This window comes from Macrotis lagotis, chromosome 2 (genome assembly GCF_037893015.1).
Source record: "Macrotis lagotis isolate mMagLag1 chromosome 2, bilby.v1.9.chrom.fasta, whole genome shotgun sequence".
NCBI classification, from domain to species: Eukaryota; Metazoa; Chordata; class Mammalia; order Peramelemorphia; family Peramelidae; genus Macrotis; species Macrotis lagotis.
The window spans coordinates 7,019,009-7,025,521 of NC_133659.1; positions in this window are offsets into that span (position 1 = coordinate 7,019,009).

Below are 6,513 nucleotides of genomic sequence, written 5' to 3' on the forward strand. Positions count from 1 at the left end.
TGGTAAGAAACTTGGCAAAACAAGAAAATTACTTGATAATTTCATTGTATATTTGATAGGAATAGGAAGTTGGGCAAAATCAATTTGTTTATTCTGCTATATTATGGAAATGCTTGCTTTATTACAGAAGTTCAAAATAAACAAAAATTTCAGACAATAAAAGCTACTACCACTGGCTCATGTCAGCTCCAGGCTAGGCAGCAGTGACTAAGCTAGAGACTAGACCATGGGTTAAAGCTATTTATTGGCTGTTTTGCACATCAACAACCCAGTTTGCCAGTGTCAGTGTCAATGAGGAGAAAAAAAAAGGAAATGATAGGACAGAGCTAATAGGAAAAGAAATTGGTCAGCAAAGCTGTCTTTGGCCTTTTCAAGCCTTCCAGTGATTCCCTGCAACCACCCTGGAGTCCTTATTTCTGCCAAAGATATTCAGGATCTCATCCTGCTTAACAACAGCTCTCTGATAGTTCAGTTTTAATGTTGGGATGAACTGAGGCCCTCACACATCATCGATCACCTACAGAAAGGAAGATTATTTTTTCCTAACACAGTCAGGAGAAGTCAAGGACCCAGTGACACTTTTCCGGATATGGAGCTCTCATCTCCAGGTGGAAACTTCTCTGGTCATCATGTAGGGTGTGGTGACTCCACAAAAGCAATCATGTTGAAAGGTCTCACAATTTCATGTGGTTGGGACTTTGGGTACCCTTAGGTGACCAGGAAGCTACCTCAAGGGAGTAAAGAGCCAATCAAATGCTAGGGATAACTGTATTGCCTTATAAATAAATCTTTATTTTATAAAAGTGAGAATACCTTCATCATATCATACCACCCCCAAAGATACATGGATCTTCTTTTAAAATATTTTTTTATTTATTTAAGGGGGTTATTTATATATGGAGTTAAGTGACTTGCTCAAGGTCACACAGCTAGACAAGTATTAAGTGTTTCTTGCTGGATTTCAACTCAGGTCCTCCTGACTGCAGGACCTGTGCTCTATACACTGCACTACCTAGCTGCCCCCTGAACCATGTAGCTTCTTTATTTTGAAATTAATTTTTATTAAAGATATTATTTGACTTTTACAATTTCACCCCAATCTTACTTCCCTACTCCCCCCCCCCATGGAAAGCAAACTGTCAGTCTTTACTTTGTTTCCTTGTTGTACCTTGATCGAAATTGGGTGTGATGAGAGAGAAATCATAGCCTTAGAGAAGAGAAAAGAAGTCTAAGTGTGTACATGTATCTTCTAAAGAACTTTTTCCACATATCTTAATTTTCTGGATTTTATTTGACAGGTCAAGGGAATCCCAGGGATGAAGAAAAATTCTTTGCCTCACCACAGAGTAGCCAAAAGAAAAAAATGAGGATGAAAAAAGTCAGTTATAATTTTGTATTGATTAATATGATTTGTGTAATGACTTTAATAATAATGACTTAATTACTAGAGATCCCTTGAACAGGCAGGTTCTAGGCCTTGGGAAACAGTGAAAACAGAGAAGCAAAGAATCATTGTTTTAGTCATGACAGGTTCCTGCATTTTCCCTGAATTTTGCTTGCCTGTCTTAAGTGAAGGGGGTGAGTATAAACTTGTTCTTCCCTGATACCCCAAAAGTATACAATCAACCCCAGGTGTTCGCACAGGACTCCTCTTTGGATGATCACAAAGGGTGCCATTTTTGTATCATCCTGCCTGGTGGACTGGGACTGGGAAGATCTCTCAATCCCCACATCTGACATTTCTAAGATCTACCTATGATCATGGATAAATGTCCTGGCTCCAAAACAGCAAGGGGGAGTTCCTGGGCATGGAGTAATCCCATGACTTACACATTGAATCCTTACAAAGGAAGTTATTAATAAACCCCACTTGTGTTACTGTCTCTGTCTCTGACCATCTTTTTCAGGACAGGATAAGGAGGGGGCAGTAAAAATGGAGGGTAACATTCATTGGTGACAGTGATTCTCTAAGATAGCTGAAGGGGACATTGGCTTTCTAGTAGCTGAACTAGAACAAATGGTCCTGGGAAACTTGTTCCAGAGTTCACTATCTGGTGAGTTCAAAGGCTTCTGGCCCAGACTCCACTATCAGACCAGCCTTTGATCAAGCTCCCCCTTCCTTATGAGGAATGTGATAAAGGACCTGTTGGTCACCAGGATCCCTCTGGGGTAAGGCCTTTCTTTTGTTCTTTCTGTCTGGCACAAGGCTTGGTAAAGTTTTTGCCTGTGTTGCTTTGTTTTTTATGTTTTTGTTTCTCATTACTGCACGAATAGGCTTTTGGGTGAGAATTGCTGACTTGGTTGGTTATTTGTGTGATGTTCAACTGGTTGACATGGACATCTTTGCTATGGTCAGAGCTGCGGGATATGAATTCATGTAGTTTAATTGAATTGCCAATACAGGGAGGATTAATTGGATATCCGTGTTTGCATTTGTGTTGCTATATGCTGGTATGTTGTCCTTGTATTGTGTGCGATTGTGAGTTAAGTGGTTTCATTATCTTTAAGTGTCCGCCTTTGACATGGGGCAGTTGTTTGGTGTATATTCAAACGATAATAAAACATGAAGAAAAAGATTTTTAAGGTTTGTTTTTGATATGACCACAGAATTATTTCTTTATACTTTGGCACAAACCAAAAAAGTTGACTTTGAGCTGGTAGGTTCCTAAATATCAACATGTGGCCTTTTCAGGCCTATTTTCCATTTATCTTATCTGGGTAAACTGATGAAATATTCCACTGCCAAGGATATTTCACCTAAAACATTTGAAGCCTTAGAGTAGCGGACAACACTTGTGTACCCAGTGTCTGCCCAGGACACAGGAGGTTGGTGGCTCCTCCAGGAGGACTCTTGGTACTGATTGAGCATAGACAGTGAAAACATTGGGTGTGGGAAGCAAATTGAAAAATGTCATAACGTTATTTGTTCAGAAATCAAGTGAAGTCTCCAGCCAGTCTGGGTGGTAAATTCGGTAGAGTAATCGACTGCAAACTGGCCTTGCTGAGGCCCCTGCTCTGATGACCAAGCAAAAAGTAGAAGTCAAGCCTGAGAATCTAAAAGGTCCTGATCAAAGCTTAACAATGAGGTTTTTTTTTTTTCCTTTTAGACAAAATTGCTGTTCAAACACAAAAGCCAAAGGACACATTAGGATTTCCTGGAGTTACCTGAGTACTGCAGTCAGAAGAATGTGAATCCCAGGCCTGAGGCCTGATCCTTCCAAACAACTCACCCCTCCTAAAAGACTGAGGTGAAATCATCCCTGACAGTGGTTCAGCAGTCATGTCCTCTGCAGCAGGATATAGAGGGCCAGATCTGGGACATTAGTTGGTCCTGTTGCCTCTCTCTTCCTCAGTTTCTTCGTCCATAAAATGGGATAATAAAGTCTCCTGCCTCCTAGAGTTGTTGTGAGGAACCATTGAGAGAATAACTGCAAAAGTCTCAGCAAAGGGCCCAGCCTGTGGAGTGAGGTCAGTGTTGGTGATGCTTATGTTTACATGAGGGTGTTGCTGCCTTGTTTATCTCCAGTGCCACTGGCCAGACTTGGATTGAGAACTCAGGTGCTTGCTTCTTAGTAACTCAGGCCCCTTAGTAAACCTCCCAGGCTTGTACTTTTCCGTTGTCCTAGCTCAAAGCCTGTAGCAGGCCTGGGCACTCCATGGGCCTGTTACCCAGCTTCACCACCAGTGTCTTTGAGTTGTCTTCTTGGCTGATCTTAGACCCACTGGCCTTTCTCTCCTTCTCAGAACTGTTTCCTGTGGAGAGTTTCTTTCTTGAGATTTCCTTCTTCCTCCTTGGCCAACTTTCCAAGTAGAATTGTAGTCTCCACTGTTCCTTCTATAATGCACTTTAAAAGCTTCCCTCCTCAGATCTGAGTCACAGGGAGCTCAGATGGCCTTTCCTTCTCTTCCTCTCCCTCCTAGCCCCTCCAAGGTTATCCTTTTATCCCAGGATCTGAGTCTTCATTTAGAGAATCAGATCCAAAATAGAATTCCCTCTTGTTGATTCTCAAACTTTCTAGATGAGTGAAGTTAAGGTAGATCAAGATCTCCGAGCCCTAACAGACACTTCAGCCCTTGCCCCTCTGCCTCATCTGACCTGTGGGGCTTCCTGAACTCAACTCTTTCAGCCCTAATGGTCTAGACATTAATAGTAAAATGGCTTCTTTTCCTTTTCCCATTGCTGTTCTGTTCCACTCAGTGCTCTCTACCACACTTCCTCCTCAGGTACCTAGATATCTCCTCATACCAGTAAACCTGAATAGATAGTACATTCTTCAGCTCTCTCTCTCTCCCTTTCTCTCTCTCCCTCTCTCTCTCCTCCCATAAACACACAAACTCACTCATTCTTTTCCATGCTTTATGGAATAAGTTATATCCTCCCAGAACCCTGTTACAGTTGTGTCAACAGAGAGGAACTATGAGATACCATCCCTACACCTGCCCCACCAGCCGAGACTGGTACAGGCTAGAAAAGTTGGACTAACTTCAGTTCCTGTGTGTCGGGAGACTTCTTGTTCCCCTAAACCCATACTGCTGACTACTTTGGCATTTGAAGATATTATTTGGAACCTTGACTTAGACAGGAAACATATAACAAACTTTTTTCTTTTTTGCTTCTGAAATGACAAGATATATAGTATTGCATACTATCGGGTTTTTTTAGGTTTTTTGCAAGGCAAATGGGGTTAAATGGCTTGCCCAAGGCCACACAGCTAGGTAATTATTCAGTGTCTGATACTGGATTTGAACCCAGGGTACTCCTGACTCCAGGGCAGGTGCTTTATCCACTGCACCACCTAGCTGCTCCTATTGCATAGTATCCTAACCTAAGGTCCTTGTTTTCACTTGAGTAGAAAAATATTGTCAGTGCATCAGGCTTCGAGTCTAGAGGCAGCTGTGTCATCCAGGTGGTAGGGACTCTTGACTTGACTTCCAGGTTCAAGATCTGGACTAACTTGGGGAACCTAGACAGTCACTTCACTTTGCCTGCTTTAGGTGTCTCATCTGTAAAATGGGGATAGGGCCGCTAGAGGACACAGTATAGACACAGTCTAGAACTCTAGGCCAGAGATCAGGAATACTTGAGGGTACATTCAGGCTTAGGTATTTACTGTGTGACACTGGGCAAATCACTTACCTCTGTTTGCCAAAGGTCCTCATCTCTAAAATGAGCTGGAAAAGGAAATGGCAAACTACCCCAGAATCTCTGCCAAGATCCCAACTGGTGTCCTGAAGATTCAGGCACAATTAAACAACAGCAGCAAAGAAATTTGGAGAATAAACTGGCATTCCAAGAATTTTAGGAGAATGAAAACTAGATCACATTATATTAATGCTAATTATTATGAATATCATTACCACTGGCAGTAAAGACAATGAAAGGTTCTCCTCAAAACCTCCTTCTTTAGAGTGATCAAATTAGAAGGGAAAGGGTCTTTAACTCTCAAAGCAAGAAAATGGTTTAGTTCATCTGTGTTCGGACTGGGAGGGAATCTCAGAGGGAATGGTTCTAGAGAGAATGGAGGCAGCATGACTTGGTTCTGTGTCCGACAAAACCATACCCAAACTGGACCCTGGTGGCCAGAAGACATTATTGTAAGGATCACATTCCACCACTGACACATCTCTAGTTCTTTGAAAGATGAAACCATGAAATTGAACTTTGTGCCCTCATTTGAATTTTTCTGGGGAAATTTTCTTTTGTTCTGGAATTTCCAAGTCTACATGGAAATGGCTTGTGGAGGGCAGGGTATTTTCTCAGTTAGCAGAGGAAGATGTCTTTTTATTATGGTAATACCGAGATTCCTAAATCTAATGGACTGGGATGGGTTCATTTTCATTAGGATGAAGATGAAGATGATGCTGATCTGTCAAAGCATAACCTCGATGCCAGTGAAGAGGAAGATGGCAGTAAAAAGAAAGGGACCAGGAGAAGTTGCTCTAAGTCTGGCTCCTCCCATTTGCCCACTTCCTCCTGCTCCTCCACCCCGGAAGGTCAAGGTCTAGGTAAAGGCCCAGGGTAACACCAGGCAAAATGTCAGTATCTAACTTCTTTATTTACACAATGTGCTTTTCCTAGATTCAATTAAGCTTTCAGCTTTATTTAAGGACTTCATCTTGGCAAACCAGTGATTTCCTGTAGATACTGCCCTTCTCTCACTTAACTTTCTGATATGTTGATGTAGATTTTCTCCATTTCTCCTCCAAAATTAAGATTTTTAAATGAGATTTCCTTTTAAAGTGTGGTTCCTGTGTGTCCTGTGCCTTTTTTACTGAAAGAATTGAAATGGAAAGAGTCAGCATAAAATACTGTGATTGTTTAATCTACAGCTGTTTTTGTGCAAGACATTTGGTCATTTTTTTAATTGTGAAGAAATATTAAGTTCATTATATTGATGAGATTAGTAATCTCTTTTGTTTTAAGGCCACCACAGTAGCCCATAGATGAAGCTCAGCACCTAGATTCAGTCACCCAGGAACTTAGTAGCTGTGTGACTCTGGGCAAGTCACTTC